The sequence below is a fragment of the Micromys minutus genome (assembly GCF_963924665.1).
Source record: "Micromys minutus genome assembly, chromosome: 6".
Taxonomy (NCBI): Eukaryota; Metazoa; Chordata; class Mammalia; order Rodentia; family Muridae; genus Micromys; species Micromys minutus.
The window spans coordinates 20,981,072-21,002,069 of record NC_137975.1 but is presented as its reverse complement, the minus strand read 5'-3'; the positions used below and the strand labels follow the sequence as shown (position 1 = coordinate 21,002,069).

General features: G+C 40.6%; 1 pseudogene across 1 annotated transcript in view; it reads left to right on the top strand.

Annotated features, from left to right (window-relative positions):
• LOC308421720 (heterogeneous nuclear ribonucleoprotein A3-like) overlaps window positions 1-20,998 on the top strand; it is a 155,860-nt pseudogene that overhangs the window by 45,754 nt on the left and 89,108 nt on the right. The window lies entirely within an intron of this gene.

The following is a 20,998-nucleotide window of genomic DNA, read 5'->3' as shown; positions in this document are numbered from 1 at the left end:
GGCTGATGGAAGTAGCTCACAAGAAATGATTCTTCCTGCCTATATTCTTGAGCCCCTGTTTCCTGATCCCCATGCCTATCACTCACTACTTTCCCCTCAGAAAATAATTTCTAGACCTTTGGGCAAATAGCAGCTAAAATTTGATATTTGACCAAACACGGAACTGAGATGCCATGGATATCCCAAATCCACTTTTAATATTTCTGGCATCAGACAAAGGTGAGCCCTTTGCAGACAGTCCTCCTTTGATGCTTGTAATAAGTGGGGAGCAGAACCCTAAAGAGTAGGGCAGAAGTGGTAAGGTAGCAAGAGCCAGAATAGTGAGGATGCAGGGAGCAGGTCAAAGGAATGGTCCAAAAGCCACAAGGACATTCAAAGAATAATTCTTAGAGTTTTATGGAATTCTCTACCCCCCCCCCCCACACACACAGCATGTTCCACCTCTCGTGTGCTTTGGTGGGGCTTCGTTACCTTATGTAGTAAGTATCCACCAGAGTCACAGAGTGAACTGATGTTTTACAGTCTCACTGGTGCTGATGGTGATGGGTGCTTCTTGTTGGTCAGCCATTGCTCCTTCACACTTGTCCCTGATGATATTGCAGTCATCCTTCACTGATATAAGAGCCCACAGTTGCTGCAGTCTTTTCTACTGTTCTCTGGGCTCCTTGGCTCAGAGGAGACTTGTGAATTCTGCAACTTCACATGTTCTAAGGTGCCTGGGGAGGGAGAGCTTCATCTCACTCCTTGGGGAGTTTCCTTTTCTCTACCTGTAGTGAGAGGTTCCTTAGAAAAACACAGAAATATTATGGGAATATGTTTTTGTTTTAATCCCAAGTATAGAGATATAGGGCTGTTACAGATCACCCACAGCAGTTGATTATAATTTTCCTCATGCTCTAAAAGGGGTCTGATTTTTGCCAGTGGCAGATAGTTTCTGTGAGTGTGTGTTGTTTGGAGTTCTGAGGACTTTTCAGAGGGTACTAAATGCTAGGGCCTTAGGGGTGTTACTGCTGCTATTAGTGGTGATGGTGGTAGTAGTGCTGGGTTGATGGTTGTTGGTTGGTTACTGTTGGTTTTGGTTTGCTAAGTAGTCATGCTCAAAGAAGAAACAACAAAAAGAAGTTAGATGTCTTGTGAAGAAAAATAAACTTGCCCCCAAAACTCAGCACCATAATCAGCAGAAAGTAGTCTAACAATTGCCCCCTTTCTTCTCTATCCTTTTTCTCTCCTATCTAGTGTTAGGGGATTGAAAGGGTGAAAGAAAAACGGTGGAGAAGGGTGGAAGAAAAGAAGAACCAACCCATAAGGTCACCAAAGTCTGGCCACATCTACCAATAGAGATTTTATTTGTCCAGGAAAGAAAAGGCCTTGGAAGAGTTGAAGCTAAATATCTCCTCCTAGGTCTGTAACCCACAATTACATCCCACTTTGAAGATGTCTTTTTATGTAAAGGGGAGAGATGCTGAAACTTCCTTCGTTTTCCTGTGTTGTCTCCTTAAGTTCAGACAACCATGTCCGTGCCCCTCTTTGAATGATGTTATTTATTGCCTGTTAGTCTCAATATTGAAGCTTTATATAAAATTCTGACATGAAGATAATGCCTTTTTTAAAACCTGTTAGCAGAAAATTTATATTCACAAACACATAAAATGTAACGTGTCCTAAATGAAATGTTACTCTTCAGATAAAAGGTGAAAAAATAATTGAACTTAAAAGTAAGATTACATTCTGTCAAATGTATCTAAAGAGCTTTCCATAAACTGAAGCAGTCCAGAAAAATATACATTTGAGGCATGTAAAAGCTACTAGAAGAGATGCACAGTATGGGTCAATATTCACAAAAATAGTTTGCCTTTTCGGGAGAAAAAAAGATTTATTTCATTTTTAAAGTGTGTGTGTGTGTGTGTGTGTGTGTGTGTGTGTGTGTGTGTGTGTGTACCAGCCAAAGGTCAATAGAAGCTATCCATCCATCTTGATTTTCTAGAAAGTCTTTGATTAGTCTGGGGGCTCATTTATCTAGGCCACTTGCCAAATAACCCCAGGGATCATTTTAAAATTGCTTTCCAGTTCCAGGATTATGGACATGTAGTATTATGCCTAGTTTTTTGTGAATGAGAATTCATTAATTGTAGGGATTGAGGTGGTCACTTTTTTTTGTTTTTTGAGATAGTTCCTTGGGCTTGGAACTTGCAAAAGCTGGACTGACTTACTGCTCAGTGAGCTGTAGGAATTCATTTGTCTCTATCTCTTCAGGCTTGGGATTTCAAGTATGGACTGCCATATCTGACTTTTACCCCCACATTTGAGTTTTGGGAGTTGAACTTTGGTTTGCAAGATTGCACTTCCAGGTAGCTATCCTCCAGCCCACATGTATAGTTCTTTTGGTACTTACAGAAGAATGCAACCTACCTGGTATATTATTTTGGTATTGTCTGCCATTAATAGAATAATATTGATGTTAAACTGTTTTGCTAAAATTGTTTCTACTTATAAAAATCTGACTCCTAGAAAAGACACACACTTAGTGTGTGGCACATGCTCTGCTTCTGTTAAACAGAAATGTCATAAAGCAAGGATCCCAGAATTCTGGTGGCTCTGTGTCTCCTGGCACCACTTATGCTAAGTCTCAGTTTAATTGACCTGAGCATTGCTAATAACATAATTAGTTCCTCACGGCCTGCTGATAATGGCCAAAGATCTTCTTCCCTTTCGCTACCTCTCTTTTGTCCCACTCTGGACTCAGAAGATGTTCATAAACCTAAGTGAATAATGATGCCATAACTTGTGAAGGCATTGACACTGCATCACTTTAAAAATGAAAAAATGACCCAGAAATGAGAAATATTCTTTGCTCATAGCATTAGTTGCTGTGATCAGATGTCTGATAAGAAGAGGTTAAGGAAGTAAAGATTTATTCTGGCACATGGTTCAAGGAGGGCCATTCCATTACGGCTATGCGAAGACATAGCAGAAAGAGCAGTCAAACCCCCAGACATACTGTATTCATATGCAGTGCAGGAACAGGAAATGGGACCTGGCTATCAAACCTCAAAGCTCATCTCTTGTAACCCACTTCCTTAGAAGAATCTCCACCTCTCAGAGGTTCCACAACCTTCCACAACAGCATCCCTCTTTGGGGACCAAGTATTCAAACTCTGAGCCCATGGGAATGTTTCATACTTAAAACCACAATGTATCTTTTCTGCAGTCATTGTGGTTATTCATTATGAGTCCCAGGGACTACTATTTTATATGGCCCTATTTGATCTTTAGAGACTCAAATCTGTGCCAAAGTAGAAGTTACTATGCAACTCCTGTTCCCATTAACCATCCCACCACTCAGAACATTAACCATATTCACCATCTAAAAAGCAGAAAGCAACTTTTTCCTCTTTAATGAGGAAGCTGTAAAGTTATAGTGAATAGGGAGTAAATCACATCTGGTAAAAAGGCATTGCCTCCTGCTAAGTCCCACCTTCACTTGCAGGAGTATATTTTTAGTCCTCTGCATAAATAAAACATGTTTTGTAGCTACCTTCTTGACTTGTTCTTGGGGATAAGTACAGCCAAAAATTAAAGTTGGCATTGAATTTCCTATTAGGCTAAAGCACAAGTATGAAATATCTAAAATGCTCACAAGATGAAAATGGCTTTAAATTAGAAACTGTAGCAAACTAGGAGTCTACCCTCCTCACCTTCCTAGTCCTTGTCAGAGGCTGCACAATGTCAAAGGCTGTATTTATAGCCACAAAATCATGCTGTGAACCAAGCTACTTTCCCCTCCTCTATGTTAGATCCAAGAGAACCTTAAGTATCTAATCACTGATAGATAGCAACCCACATCTGGTAAGAATCAACCCACTTTAAAATTGAGACTCAAGAGAAGTAGCAACAGGGCTGGGAAGATGACTCAGTTGCTAAACTACTTGTTGTGAAAATATAAGGACCAGAGTTTAACTCCTAGACCTCATGGTAAGAACCCAGGCAAGGTAGCATGTGATGGAAATTCTCACATTTGGGATATGTGTCTGAGGCTTGCTGCCCAGATAGCCTATCAACCTGGGGAGTTCCAGACCAATGAAAAACCCTGTAAAAATAAGACAAAAATAAACAACAAACAAGCAAACACGAAAGTGGATACAACTCAAATAGTGATACCTAATGTCGTCTTTTGGCCTCCACACATACTTGACCATACATACACACATACCCTGCACCTCCATACACATGAGCACACACATGAGCACATACACAGAGAGAGAGAGAGAGACAGAGAGACTCTTTCATGGTAGTAAAGTCACACATGAACAGTGGATAGATATGGAGGCTTGTAATTTGATTGGTTGATTTTAGTCACTTACTGTCTTCCTTTTGACCCAGAGTATTTCAAGAGAAAAGCTACTTGCTCGCTACAAGTAAGTCAGGTAGTTTTGCACTCAGTGCTTTTCTTGAACTTTTAATTTTGAGCTGACATTGATATGCTGTTGAAAATCAAATACACAGTAAAGGTGTTTTGTGATAAGAAGTGCTGTTCGTGGGTTTGGGGGATGAGAGTAAGGAATAGAATGGTGAAAAACTGCATAGTTAAATCTGCAACAACCTGGTTTCCAAATATGAACATATTCTGAAGTTCTGGGAGCTAGGAGTTAAACGCATAGTTTTGGAGTGGATAAAATTCAGCCCAGAGGATACACACACATAAGTTTTGCATAACATTTGCTTTAAGGGCATCTGAAGAAAATACAAAGAGCCATTTCATTTTTTCCCTATGCTCAAGAAGAGATTGCTGGAGATCAGAGAAGTTACAGGATTGAAGGATTCTAGTGTCAGGGATCTATCACTTCTTTTGGTCTCAGAACAATGTCTCTTCTCCATCACTTCTGCTATTTTGACCACCGCTGAGCTATCAAATTCTGAAAGGTTCTGACCTCTCCTAGCCAGGAGTCAGATTCACAAAAGCCACTGAGGCGTTTCTCAGCCTGTTCTGACAGAAGCTGGCAGTGGTGTTGGCACCAGGATCAAAGCCTGGTCTATCATTTGGCACTGTGTTCAGACTATCCATTCTGCCTTCTTCAGCACCCAAGAGCTGTTGGCAGCTGTGGAAACAGTGAATCAGCCAGTTGAGGCTTTAAAAACTAAAGTCCAATACATTTCTAAATAGAAGGAGAAGCTGCTTTGTCAACCACTGGGAAAAAATGTGAGTTTTACCATGTATTTGTGTCTTCAAGAATCCCTCACAGGCTCCAAAGTTGAATTGACTGAGGCGGTATCACAGACTGGATATAAGGGAGTATTTAAGATGGAGGATCAGAAAGTCCACCTCAGGCTATTGTAAGAACAATCTTGTCTATTTTAAGTGTGCCTACACAGAAGAGAGAGGACATTGCCTTGAAGGATGTGTGAAAGTAACTCTTCAACCAGTGCATATAAATACATGGTGGTATGAGCATCATTTGCAGAGGTGGGTCAAAGAAAGGTAGATGCCATAGCAGCTCAGCTGAAATCAAGAAGCAGAAAAGGAAGTTTTGTTTTGAATTGTTTATTTTCTTTCGTTTTGTTTTACTGAAGCTGGCTGCTATGAGCTGACTAGCAGACTTGATGAAAGAGAGCCAGAGGCCACCAGCAGAGACACCTTGACCTCACTTGGTTGCCTTGAGCTTCACGTTCCCTGGTTGTGAAATGAAGGTAGGAGTTAAAGATCCTGTGTCTCTTCTTGTCTCTAATGTTTGCCTTTGAGGGGTGGGTTCACTAAGCAAGCCATCACCGTGCTATCTAAAAGAATGGTAGGTTCCAAAGAGGCCCCCATGCTGCTGAAAGATGCTAAGTCACCAGAAGCACCCTCTGATGAAGCCCTTTCTATCACCATAGGGACAGGTAAAAGATAGAGACAGGGAGATTATGGGTCATCACGTGGTACCTACCTACTTTAGTGCTCCTGAGGATAGCTGAGTGTGCAGCCTCCAAGCTCCAGAGTAGCTCAGGCAGAGTCAAATATTAAGATGATACAGACTACTGGGAGCTGAGGTCAACCTGAGAGAGGATGGGAATTACAAAGGAAGGCAAAGACTGCCATAGACAATATGGAAGAAAGCAATACTCTTTATGAAAGCTTCAAGATCAGTTATCAGCTTTCTACAAGGAGATAAGAAAGGGTCTATTTTCATTCTTCTGCATGCTGAGAGCCAGTTGGACCAACACCATTTGTTGAAGAGGCTGTCCTTTTTTCATTGAATGTTTACAGCTCCTTTGTCAAAAATCAAGTGACCATATACATGAGGGCTCATTTCTGGGTCTTCTATTCTATTCCATTGGTCCACATGCCTATCTCTGTACCAGTACCATGCAGTTTTTAACACAATTGCCTTGTAATATAGCTTGAGGTCAGGGATGGTGATTCCCGCAGATGTTTTCTTGTTGTTGAGGATGGATTTTGCTATTCTAGGTCTTTATTTATTCCAGATAAAATTATGCATTGCTCTTTCCAACTCAGTGAAGAATTGAGTTGGTATTTTGATGGGGATAGCATTGAATCTGTAGATTGCTTTTGGTAGGATGGCCATTTTTACAATGTTGATCCTTCCAATCCATGAGCATGGGAGATCTTCCCGTTTTTTGAGATCTTCCTCAATTTCCTTCTTCAGAGATTTGAAGTTCTTGTCATACAGGTCCTTCACTTGCTTAGTTAGAGTCACACCAAGGTATTTCAGATTGTTTGTGACTATTGTGAAGGGTATCTTTTCCCTAATTTCTTTCTCACATGTTTGTCTTTTGAGTACAGGAAGGCTACTGATTTGTTTAAGTTAATTTTCTATCCAGCCACTTTGCTGAACTTGTTTATCAGCTGTAGAAGTTCTCTGGTGGAATTTTTGGGGTCACTTAAGTACACTATCATGTCATCTGCAAGCTGATGTTTTTACTTCTTCCTTTCCAATTTGTATCCCTTTGATATCCTTTTGCTGTCTAATTGCTCCAGCCAGGACTTCCAATACTATGTTGAAAAGGTAGGGGGAGAGTGGGCAGCCTTGTCCAGTCCCTGATTTTAGTGGGATTGCTTCAAGTTTCTCACCGTTAAGTTTGATGTTGGCTATTGGTTTGTTGTATATTGCTTTTATTATGTTTAGGTATGGGCCTTGGGTTCCTGTTCTTTCTAAGACTTTTAACATGAAGCAGTGTTGAATTTTGTCAAACACTTTCTCAGCATCTTGTGAGATGGCCATGTGGTTTTTTTCTTTGAGTTTGTTTATATGGTGGATTTCATTGATGGATTTCCACATTTAAAACCATCCCTGTGTCCCTGGATCGCTGCTGTTTCCGGTGGCAAGTGGCCTGAGCATTTGGTCCACACACAAGGGCTTTCTGGATGGACCCAAGTCCCTACAGCAGGGTTCTTGCTCCTCTGAACCAATCGGGGGGCCATGCTTTCCACGGGGGAGGCCTAGCCATCTCTGCATCCCAGCTACTTGTAGCACAAAGTCTCACCAGGCCTGCTTCCCTGGATTTCTGCTGTTTTGGTGGCAAATGTCCTGGGCGTTTGGTCCTCATGCAAGAGCCTTTCGGGTGGAAACCAAGTCCCTAAGACAGAACTCATCTTCCTTGAAACAATCGGGGGGGGGCATGCTTTCCACATGCACACCCAGACCTCTCTGCGCCCCAACTACTTGCAGTATAGTCTCACCAGTCCTGAGTCCCTGAATCTCTGCTTTTCCCAGTGACAAATGGCCCGAGCATTTGTTCTGCACACAAGGGCCTTCCAGGTGGAAACCAAGACCCTATGGCAAAGTTCCTGCTCCCCTGAACCAATGGGAGTCTGTGCTTTCCGCATGCCAGGTCTAGCCCTCTCTGTGCCCTGGTACTCACAGTGCAGTCTTACAGGCCTGCGTCGTCCCTGGATCTCCGCTGTTATCGGTGGCAAATGCGAGTCAATTTTTAAGTTACCCCTTGGATGAGAGAAATAAAGGTTGGGTGTTATGTCTAAAAGTAGAGAATAGTATATCTTTTAAAAATGTTTTTAATCTGCATGTATGTACATGTTTATATCTGGTAAACATGTGCCACAGTGTGCAGATATTGGTCCTTACCTTTCACCTTGTTTCAGACAGGCTTTCTTATTGTTCACTGCTGTGGATGCCAGGCTAGCTGTCCCATCAGCCTCTAGACAGCCTCTTGTCTAGGTCTCCTTGTCTTGCTGCAGGACCACTGAAACTGTAGACATTTGTTTCCACCTTATGTGTATTCTGAGCATCCAAATTCAGGCCATTCTGTTTTCATAGCAAACACTATACCTACTGAGCCATATTCCTAAACTAAAAATAACATCCTAACCTCCTACAGTGCATAAGACTATCCCTTCACAACAAGGTTTTTTTTTCAGCCCAAAGTCCCAACACTGCTGAGGTTGAGAGACCACAAGTTAAATCCAGACTGGTTTACAGAGAGGTTTCCAGAATGTTAAGATAGAAAAACATAGTGCAGAGATGTGCATCCTTTATAACAACAAACAAAAACAAGCCCAGGAATGTGAGAAAACGCAGGGTGGTAAGATTTGCGTGAAATTGGGTATTTCTAGATCGATATGCATAGAAAGTTTTGTGAAAGAACAGGTCACCAAATGTTAGTGGGAGTAATCTCGGGAGTAATTATTGTTCCACATAATTTCCACTTTCCGCTTTATATAGCTTGGCATTGTGCAAATATTTTTAAATGATTATGACTATTTACATAATCAGAAAACCACAGTAATAATGTTTTTCGTTTTGAAAAAATAATCAATAGAAAGAGCTAGAGAGACAACTTAGTTGGTAAAGTGTCTGCTACGTATACATGCACATGTCTACATGAACACACACACAAACACACACTCATCAAGAGACAGTTTAAAACACACATCACTTTCAACTCTAACCTTGATCACATGCAAGGATGCTCACAGCTGACTGGCATCTCTCTTCTCTTTCTTCCCACGCCCAATCACAGAAGGGTTTTCTTTACCACGACAGTGAGGACACACATTTCTCAGCCAGAGAAGCCCAGATACCAAGTCAGTTCTTGACATTTAGAATGGTGGCTTGGTAATCAGACGGGAGCTTCCAAGACCATCATCTTCCCTGCTTGGGGTTGGGGGAGGGAGTTAGTTGCTTCCAGTGCAAATCCTGCCCAGAATGACAGAAGCTTGGATATTGGTTCGAAGATGTAGAAAATGCACACAACTAAGTATACAAAACTCATGACAGAGATGCTGCAGCACAGCTCGACCTGGCTTCTGGCCAACCTATCATAGCATGCTCATCATTTCTATAGTAAGGAGTAGGGACTTTATCTGGGAATAAGTGCCTGCCAAGCCAACAATTTGGGATGTTAAGGTGTGAGGATTGCATGTTCGAGGGCACCCTAAGCAAGTCGTAAGACATTATCTCAAAGTAAAAATGTAGAGCTGTGGGGATCTAACAAACCACACATACATACACACACACACAAGACTCTGAGTTTACTACTATACAAGCCAACCCCCTTCCCTTTCCTCCAAGAAAAGTAGGGCTCTCTGCAATGTCACAGACTCCATAGTGCTGGGGCTCAGCCACCCGGCACCTGGACCTGCTGTAGTGACACTAGCATGAAGTAAATACTGCTCCTGGCATCAGCTCTTGGTTCCCCTCACCTGAGAGTCACAGTCATCAGCAAGGGTTATGTGTGAGGACTGTCTCCCCTCCCATCCTCCTGTGGACATGTCTTATTGATGAGTGAAACAGCCTAGCTCTAAGGTGTGTGTGTTTATGTGTATCTTTGTTAGTCATCTGAATATATGGAACTGACTGTTGTCTTAGTATAGGTAAGAAAGAAACTATGCACATGAGTACCTCAATGGGTGAGCTTCAGGAAGCATGAAAGTGTGCTTAGGGTAAGAGTGTATACTTAGGCCAGTCTCACTAAAGGAGCCATGCCCACACAGGTATATCTTACTCTCTGCAACTCTTTTAACGAAGACCACAGCAATACTCTCAGGTGTATTAGAAATTCTTCTGAGCACCTCCCTTTCTCTTAACCTGTAGTGTTTAGGCCTATACTAAGATGTTTATTAAGTCCAAGCTCTACTTCATAAAAAAGAATGTATACTTAGCAATGAGTCTATTGTGAATTTTATTCACCAAATTAAAAAAAAAAGCTACCCTATAAGAACAGAAGCATAAATACACTTCCAAACTGTGCTGCAGATAGGGCCTTACAGAAGATTCTTTCTGATTATCTTCAAAAAGGCACCTACTAAGGTCTTACTATTACCACTTAGATGAAGACACTGGGTTTTAACAAACATTCATCTGTCTCCCATGTTCATCAACTCAGAGCTGGAGGGATGGCTCAGTGGTTAAGAGAACACACTGTCTGTTCTTCCAGAGGACCAACGTTTGACTTCCAGATTTCCAGCATCCACAGAGCAGCCCAACAAGTATCAGCAATTCAGTTTCAGAAGAGGATTCCGTCTCTGGCCTCATTAGGTAAAAGCCATGCATGTGGTGCACAGACATGCATCCGTCTCTGGCCTCATTAGGTAAAAGCCATGCATGTGGTGCACAGACATACATCCAGGTTTTTCAAAAGGCAAAGCCATCATTCAACTCATCTCATGCCTACGCAAGACCAATGCTGTGTCCATTACTCCGAGGTGTCTCTGCATTTACTACCTGTAACCCCTCTCCCTAAAATGGACAGTGTGCAAAGTAAATAAGAGAAGAGAGAAGGTTCAGAAGCTAAATGTGTGAGTTGCCTTTACAGAGGATTCAAGTTCAGGTTCCAAAACTTAAGTGGAATGTTAAAACCCCACTTAAAACTCCAGATCCAAAGAACTCTGACTTCCAAGGGCACCAATACACACACATGCACAGACACACCCTTACAAATACTTAGAAATTAAAAAAAATAATCCCTGGTCAAAAGCTGCTTGCTTTGGTTTGCTTTCTGTTGTGATAAAGTAACTTGTGGGAGAAAAAGTTTCTTACTCTTTGAAGATGGTAATACATCTCCGAGGGAAATTGGAGAAGGACCTGAAAGCAGAAACTATAATAGAGGTCATGAAGAAAGACAGCTTACTGGCTTTTGGTGTACATTCTTATGAGATCCAGGTTTACCTGGCCACAGGTAACACTGCCTCTGATTGGCTGAGCCCTCCCACATCCATCATTAATTAAGAAAAAGCCTCCCAGACTTGCACACATGCAATGTGATGGAGAAATTTCAAAAATTGAGGTTTCTCTTCCCAGGTGACTTTAGCTTATGTCAAACTGACAAAAATCAAACTAGGACACTGGAATTTTCTGTGTTTCATACATATGTCAAATATATAGTGCCTTTTAATGGATAATAGCCAAATGATGATATACTATTAGGGGACTCAGACACAATAATGGAATATCTGCAGAATTCATTGTAATGAAACTGAGAATTTTATGGCTATGAACATATCCAGTGGAGTTTCCGAGTTTTTTTTTTTTTTTTTTTTTTTTTTTTTTTTTTTTTTTTTTTTTTTGGAAAGCAAAATGAAACCAGCAAATGATTCTGGGACAAATAGAAAAAGCCAGGAGGAAGTTATCATCAGCTCTGTATCTTCAGTTTACCCAAGAATTATTAATTCAGGTTACTGAAGTATAAAGTAGGGTTCATAATGGTTGAGGCTACATGTGAATTCTCTGAAAAGAACAGGTAAGCGTCAATTAAAATACCCCAAGCTAGAGAGTCTCAGATGGTTTTTCTTGGATAGGTTCCCTGTTCAATGTAGGAATGGGTCTCTAGGGACCTGTCTCCTTGGATTATAGTGACAGTTTTGCTAACTTCATAAACAGCGATTCTTGGCAGTTCTTTACAGATTGTATTCTTCGTTTGGTGAATATAACATTCTCCTTGAGTTACCCATCAAAAATAAGACTACTAATGATCATAGACAGGCTTTTCATGTTGATAATTTATGTTACTCCAAAGACAGAACCTGTCTTCAAAAGATTCCTATGAAGCAAAAATATTCAAATGAAGGAAAATTACTTGTCTCACTTTCTTCTGCAAGTTTATTTTTTAAAATAAGAAATTTTGTTCAATTTCATATGGTTTTGTCATAGAAATGCATTATCTTAGTGAATATTCTTTTTCAACTGCATATGACCCCTCCCCCAGCTCTTCTGCAAAGAAATCCTGAGTTTTCCCTCTAGGGTGTCCAGGCACTTGGTTGAGATTCAGAGTCCTGAAGTTTAATTAACTCCAAAAATAGGAGCAGGAACTATTCACAGACTTTGCTCATCCACGCTCCCTCTCCCTGCGGAGGAAGCAAGCCAAGTCCTCATTTGTGAGAGTGAAGGCATTTAAAAGAGAGGAAGATGAGGAAAGGAGGAAGAGCAGGAGAACAGAACCTTGTAAAAGAATAAGACAAAAACACAATGAAGAACAGTATTCAGAAAATTCAGATTATAGTGAACAGGAGAAATCACTCCAACAGTGTTTGAGTTGGTAACAATTCACTAGCATCTCCTCGTGTCATACACAAATTGTCTCAGTTTTGGTTTTTATTGCTGTGAGGAAACAACATGACCACAGCAACTTTTATAAAAGAAAATATTTAATTGGAGTTGGCTTACAGATCAAAGTTTTACTCCATTATCATCATGGCAGGAAGCATTGTGGTATGTAGGCAGACCTGCTGGAGAAGGAGCTAAGAGTTTTACATATTAATCTGTAGGAAGCAAAATGTGTGCTCTTAGCTTGCAAGTCTTTTTTTTTAATTAGATACTCTCTGTATTTACATCTGAAATGCTATCCCCTCTCCCATCCTTCCCATTCTTCCTCCCCCTCCACTTGTCTCCACAGAAGTGCACTCCTAATCTCCCTCTTTACCTCAGTGCCTTGGCACTCCCCTACATTGGGAAAACATGCCCTCACTGGACCAAAGGACTCTTCTTACACTGATGCCAGACACTGTTATCTTCTGCTACATATGTAACTGGAGCCATAGGTCTCACTGTGTGCTCATTGGTTGGTGTTTGAGTCCATGGGAGTTGTGGATGGTTTGGTTGGTTGTTAATGTTGTTCTTCTCATTAGATTGCAACCCCTTTAAGTTCCTTCAGTCTTTTCTTTAGCACCATTATCGGGGTCCCCTTGATCATTCTGATGGTTAGCTGCAAGCATGCTCAGGTTTATCTGTATGATTCTGGAAGAGCCCCTGAGGAGGCATTTCTATCTGGTTCATGCCAATAAGTAGTTCTTGGCATCAGCAATAGTGCTTGGGTTTGCTGGCTAATTATGGGGTGGATCCCCAGATGAGGCAGCCTCTGAATGATCTTTTCTTCAATCCCTGTTCCTCTATTTGACCTTGTATTTTCTCCCATGAGAGTTTTGTTCTCCCTTCTAAGAAGGACAGAGGCATCAACCTTCTGATATTCCTTCTCTTTGAGCTTCATAAGTTATGTGAATTATTTATTGGGTAGTCAAGCTTTTAGGGTTAGTACCTGCTTATAAGTGAGTACAAACCATGAATGTTCTTTTGTGACTGGGTGACCTCACTCAGGATGATATTTTCTAGTTCCATCCATTTACCTAAGAATTTCATGAAGTCATTGTTTCTAATAGCTGAGTGGTACTCCAATGTGTATAAATGTACCACAATTTATGTATCCATTTGTTGAAGGACATCTGGGTTCTTTCCAGCTTCTAGAAAAACATTCTTGGGTATACGCCCAGGAGTGGAATAGCTGGGTCTTCAGGTAGGACTATGTCCAATTCTCTGAGGAACTGCCAGAATAATTTCCAGAGTGGTTTACCAGCTTACAACCCTACCAACAGTGGAGGAGTGTTCCTCTTTCTCCACATCTTCACCAGCACCTGCTGTCATCTGAGTTTTGATCTTAGCCATTCTGACTGGTGTGAGGTGGAATCTTGGGGTTGTTTTGATTTGCATTTTCCTGAGGACTAGGTATGTTGAGCATTTCTTTAGGTGTTCTCAGCCAGTCAGTATCCCTCAGTTGAGAATTTTTTGTTTAGCTCTGTATCCATTTCTTAATAGGATTGCTTGATTCTCTGGCATCTAACTTCTTGAGTTCTTTGTATATCTTGGATACTAGCCCTCTATCAGATGTAGAATTGCTAAAGATCCTTTTCTAGTCTATTGGCTGCCATTTTGTCTTCTTGACAGTGTCCTTATTCTTACAGACATTTTTCAAGTTTGTGAGGTCGCATTTGTCAATTCTTGATCTTAGAGCATAAGCCATTGGTATTCTGTTCAGGAAAATTTCCCCTTGCGTATGTGTTCTGAGCTCTTCCCCACTTTCTCTTCTGATAGTTTCAATGTGCCTGGTTTAATGTTGAGGTCTGTGATCTAGTTGCACTTGAGCTTTGTACAAAGAAATAAGAAAGAATCTACTTGAATTCTTCTGCATGCTGACTGCCAGTTGAACCAACACCATTTGTTGAAGATGCTGTCATTTTTCCATTGAATGTTTTTAGTTCCATTGTAAAAAATCAATTGACTATAGATGTTTGGATCATTTCTGGGTCTTCAATTGTGTTCCACTGATTTGTTTGCCTATCTCTCTCTGTATCAGTACAATGTGGTTTATACCCTCCTGATTGATTTATAATATAGCTTGAGGTCAGGGATGGTGATTGCCCCAGAAGTTCTTTTATTGTTGAGAATAGATTTCCCTATCATAGGTATTTTGTTATTCCAGATGAATTTGCAAATTCTTCTTTCCAACTCTATGAAGAATTGAGTTGGAATTTTTATGGGGATTGCATTGAATCAGTAGATTGCTTTTGTAAACTGGCCATTTTTACAATGTTGATCCTTCCAATCCATGAGCATGGGAGAGCTTTCCATCTTCTGAGATCTTCTTCAGTTTCCTTCTTCAGAGATTTGAAGGTCTTGCCATACAAATCTTTCTTTCACTTGCTTAGTTAGGGTCACACCAAGGTATTTCATATTGTTTGTGACTATGGTGAAGTGTGTCTTTTTCCTAATTTCTTTCTCAGAATGTTTATCCTTTGAGTAGAGAAAGGCAGTTGATTTGTTTGAGTTAATTTTATATCCAGCCACTTTGCTGAAGTTATTTCTCAGCTGTAAAAGTTTTCTAGTGGAATTTTGGGGGTCGCCTAAATATATGATTATATCATCAGCAAATAGTGATGTTTTGACTTCTTTCTTCACAACTTGAATCCCGTTGACCTCTTTTTGTTGTCTAATTGCTCTGGCCGGGATTTCTAGTACTATATTGAATAGGTAGGAGGAGAGTAGACAGCTTAGTCTAGTCCCTGATTTTAGTGGGATTGCTTCATGGTGAGAAACTTGAAACTTCAGCATCTTATACCTTAGAGCCTACCCCAGTAAGACAGCTCCTCCATTAAGACCACACCTTCTATAATGCCACTTCCTATGAGCCTATGGAGCCAACTTTATTCAAGCAAACACAGAGGTGGAAGAATGTAATGATGTATGGATGGTAGTAAGTAGGTGTGTGGGTAGGTGGGTAAATGATAGGTACATAGGTAAAGAGGTGGATGGATGGATTATTGGGTAGATTGATGAATGAATGGATAAACAAACAGATGTCCATATGCATATGAATACTTACATTTAAGTTAAAGATTTAAACATAAAAAAAAACTACAAAATTGATACCCCTATCCCATATTACCCGACGAATCTGAGTATTCATGCCTGTAGGTTCTTCTCCAGGGCAGCAGAACCTGAATCTAAACCTAGTTTATCTTCTCTAATTCACACATAGTTAGTTACACTACTCATTGGTAAGAAGGGTTAAAGTTATATCTTTTCTTGTTCACATGCATCCTGACATGACACCCTTCCAATGACATTGTTGGAAATCACTGTGCAAACACTTCAGAACTGTTGTTCACTTAAAGACACTCTTGATTATCTTCAGTGATGACACGACTTTACTCTTTCAGACTGGCACTTACATAAGGGGAGCCACGAGCTGTTCAAAGTAAAGCTGGTCCACATTGTGGGTAGCCCTGCCAGTGATCTCATTTCAGTTTGAAGGGATGTGAGTGTGCTTTCCAAGCATGACGTATCAACTATTTTAGAGAAATTCCCAAAGGTGCTGCTGAAAGGTCCTGATCTGAAATTCCATAGTGGCCATAAACACTGGGACCTGAGATAACACCTTTGAACACCAATGTTGAAATGGTCTATTAAAAATCTCCAGATTTGTGACAATAAAGTCACTTATCTTATCCCGCAGAGAGAAACAACTGAATGTTGTTTTAACTACTGCTAGATCAAATAGTTCATAAAAAAGATTTTTAAGAACTGGGAAAGGACCTAATAACCCTCTAAGTCAGTGTTATTTTGAACATATTGTATAATAGCTTGTTGCTGAGAAGTTGAAAGAAAAATGGTAATGGCCTTGGGGCATTATTGCCATCAAACTTTGACTGCTACGAATGCACTCACAGATGCCAATGCATGGGGGATAGAACATCTGCTGGGCTACTGTTCTGAAACCAGCTAACCTATGGCCATCTAATAAGGAGGGCTTATTTGAAAAACAACATCATTTTGGGGCTGGAGTGGCATCTCTGCTGTTCACTGTCCATGTGGCAGATGCTTGCCTCTGAATGGTTTGTGTTCTTCTCGAGAACTGCTAGTTTTCAGTATAGCGATGTATTGGAGGAGTTTACTGAAAAGTCACCAGAAAACAAAATCACTGGGCAAACCCCTTTCTCTCCATTAGAATTTTGGCAAGCAGAGTAAAGCAGGGGCAGACAAGATAATGGCAGGTTACTCGCGCATTTATTTCATTTTATTTCTCCTTTGAGAAAGTCCTAATAAAATTTGCAATGTCCTAATAACAGCAGGGATTATAAAAAGATACACTTATCAACAATGTACAATTTTTCTAGCAGAATCTATAAAAAACTTTTCATATGCAAATCTCCTATCTATGAGCACACAAAGGGCAAGACAAAGAAGAGGGAAATGGCATGAAACTAATTTTCCATCAGCTCTGAAAACTAAAAAGACTGAAATGCCCTAAGTTAAGAGATAAATGTCCAAAAGCTTATTTTGTTTTCCATTTTGTGTGTATCTGTGTGTGTGTGTGTGTGTGTGTGTGTGTGTGTGTGTGTGTGTGTATGTAGTACAGTGTTGGTAAGGAGTGAAGTGTGTGTGCAAATAAATGTTTTTTTCATGTAAGGGGGCAGTTTGCACATGTGTTCTTGTGGAGGTTGATGTAAGGAACCATCCTTGGTGACTTTTCTGCCTTATTCAATGAGGCAGGTCTCTCAATTAAACCCAGAGCTTTCAGACATGGCTTGTCTTCCTAGCCAGCTTGCTTTGGGGAATCACCTGTCTTCATCTTCCGAGACTGGAAACACAAGTGGATAGCTACACCCAACTGGCATTTATGAGTTTCTAATGAACCAAACTCTGATTTCTGGTCCTCACACTTGAGCAGAAAGTACTGTAACTGTCAACCCATCTCCCCATGGCCTCCAAACTTAATTTTAGCCCCTCTTTTCAGTCTCCTTTCTCCTGTGGTTCACTGAAGATTCTTAAAAAAATGAGGCTAAGTCTTCTGAGTTTCAGAGATTAGGTCAAAATAATCAGTGACTCACTGCCTACTTCATAAGGCTAAATATTCATGTAGGGTCACTCCTATGGTCAAAGAAGTTTAGAATTTAGTTCTCTCTGTTCCAAAACTCATTTTCCTGACATCACACATCCTAAGCTGAAAACAGGTCCAATGGAAGTTTATGATGCTGTTGTCTTTACCTGACACCCACCCATATCCTCCCTTCCTCTGAAGATTTATAAGTAAATGAAAACTCTCTTTAGTCATATTTATTTTTTATAGTTTTCATTGAGCTTCAATGTCCCTTGTGTATTCCGAGCCACCAGTTCTGCATGTGGTAGCAAGCCACCTTGCTTGTGGTATGTTCTCATGGATACTAGCTCTCTGGAAAAACAAGAAGATCATCAATACTGTACCAACTAAAAATGGATAAATAACATTTGCTGATTGACTGGTAGAATTTATGACCTATTTCCTCATCCTAAAGAGGCATGCACAGATCAAAAGTCAAGGGGATGAAGACAGTGAAAAGAAACTGGAGAGGGTAGGAAGATAGTTCAGTGGATAAGAACACTTGCTGCACAAGCACAAGGACCTGAGTTCAAGTCTCTAGTATTCACATACAAATCCAGCCATGGCCTCATTCATCCTTTGTAACAGTGACAGTCAGAGACAGAAAGATCTTTAGGGCTTGCTGCCTTTCAACCTTGCTCTAAGTCCAATGAAAGACTTTGCTTCAGTGGACTATGACAGAAATGATAGGGCAGAACACTCAGTGTCTTCCTTTGTCCTCCAAACATGTGCACATGTGCACACGCAGACACACACACACACACACACACACACACACACACACCAAAATTATCCTACCTACTCCAGAAGTTGGAAAATCACGATTTATAAACAAAAAGTCTTGTATGTACATGAAAGGAAGGAAATCTACTACGACACTGCAGTCTGCCCTGGCTGTCTTGAGAAGTGTGCTGACCTGATCATGGTAGGCTTAGTAAGGCTCCTGAGAACACCCAGAAAAAACACATCTGGGAACACGGCTACTTCTTAAATTTGCACTGTAAAATCATAAATATAGGAAGGGATTTCTCCTCCATTCCATGCTTAGCTCAAAGAGTAAATTAAATCCACTACTGAGGTGTACACTCAGTGAAGGTGCTGATCTCTACTGTTGGTTAGAAAGAGAGAAAGAAAGAAAGAAAGAAAGAAAGAAAGAAAGAAAGAAAGAAAGAAAGAAAGAAAGAAAGAAAAAAGAAAGGAAGGAAGGAAGGAAGGAAGGAAGGAAAAGAAGAGAAGAGAAGAGAAGAGAAGAGAAGAGAAGAGAAGAGAGAAAAGAAAAGAAAAGGAAAGAAAAGAAAAGAAAAGAAAAGAAAAGAAAAGAAAAAAGCCAATGCCTTCCAAAAACACACTGACTCTTCTTCTCTACATCTGATCAAAGTCTCCATCTATCTTCAAAGGGCTACAAATGTACTGTGCCTTCAAGAAATTCCCCAGGAGGTGCTGCCTGTGGCACAGCTGATGCCAAAATTTCTACCAAACCGAGACACTCATTATTTAAAAGTGCCAAGTTCCAGTGCCGTACTGGTGCTCATTTGGAGGTTGCACTTTTGGACCTGCTTGTTACTTCCCATCCCCATCTTATCGAAGGAGCCATTAGTTACAGGGCTGTTTCTTGTCTCCATGCTTTTATGGATGCAGTTTCATAAACACAGGGGTAGAATCTATTTTAGGGTTGATCACCAAGAGAAATTCTGTTGCTGGAATGTGTGGAAAGTATAGCATTTATTTTTTGTCTTTCACCCAGGTTCTGGTTGTTTTGAATTTTGTGGGGGTTTTTAATGGTTTTTAATTTAGTTTATATATATATATATATATGAGTGCTCTATCTACATGTATACCTGCACACCAGAAGAGGGCATCAGATCTCATTATAGATGGTTGAGGGTCACCATGTGGTTGCTGGGAGTTGGACTCAGGACCTCTGGAAGAGCAGCCAGTGCTCTTAGCTGCTGAACCATTTCTCCAATCTGCATTTTGTTTATTTACCCAGCAACATTTTGTAAAACAATTCTGACTTGAGATGGCTGTAAATTCTAATGCACTAGCAAGATGTATAGTATATACAGCTTACCCATCCCCACCCCACAAAACAACCCTGTGAGCCTATGTATAGATTATCTGTTTGTAAGCAGCATATGTTAGTAGAGAAAACAGCATAAATTATTAAAAGTACAAGAAGGGCTGTATGAAAACAAGTAAACTTTCTTTTTTTCCAATCTTTCCATAATTGGTGGGGTTTTTTTTAATTTAATTTCTTAGTGAAATTTTCCTCGTCATTAATTTTGGTATATGTTTAACTCATTTTTAAAATTATTCTTTGAGGTGACTGGGCAGGGGACAGAGGTGGAAATGGTGATAAGAAAAGAAGGAACCAAGTCGCAGGGTGTGGGGGGTAGTACTTGGAGAGACAACTGGAATGGAGGGCTATCTCAGCAACAAGCTAGAAACAATGGAAATGCCCAGGAATCTATGAAAGGGACTCCTAGCACCAACCATCTCCTAGAATCAGAAAAGGCTTTGCATGGAGGAACTGGGACACCAACCCAGCTATAAAACTTTAAACACACAATTTGTCCTGCCTACAAGATGTTCAGGGGTAAAGATGGAGCATAAATTGATGGAATGGCCAACCAATGACTGACCCAGATTGAGACCCATGACATGAGAGGGAGCCCATGCCTTACACTACTGATATTCTACTATAGTTTCAGACAGTAGCCTAGCTAACTGTCATCAGTTGACACCCACCAGTTGATGTGAAACTAATGCAGAGATCCCCAGCCAAGCATTAGGAGAATCCCATGGAAGTGGGGTAAGAAAGATTATAGGAGCCATAGAGGTCAAGGACACCACAAGAAAACGGACAGAATCAGCTAACCTGGACCCATAGGGGCTTACAGAGAAAGCCCAACCATGCATGAACCACCAACCATGCATGGGATGGACCTACATTGTGCAGCTTGGTCTTTATGTGCAACCTAACATCAGGGGAAGAGGCTGTCTCTGAGTCAGTTGCCTGCCTTTGTATTTTCTTCCCCTAACTGGGCTGCCTTATCTAGCCCCAACAGGAGAAGATGCACTTAGACTCACTGCAAGTTGATTTGCCAAGGCTAGTTGATACTCACAGAGAGCCTCCCCTTCTCTGAGGGGTAGATGGGGGTAGGAAGGTGAGAGGAAGGGACTGGGAGGGGAGGAGAGAGCAGAACCTATGGTCAGGATGTAAAGTTAATTAATTAACTTATTAATTGATTTTTAAAAAAGGAAAATAAATAAAATGTATATATCCTTCCTATGAGAAAATTATTCTTTGCTAAATTCATGCATGTTTAAAATAAACTGTGATCATATCAGCCTTCTTCAT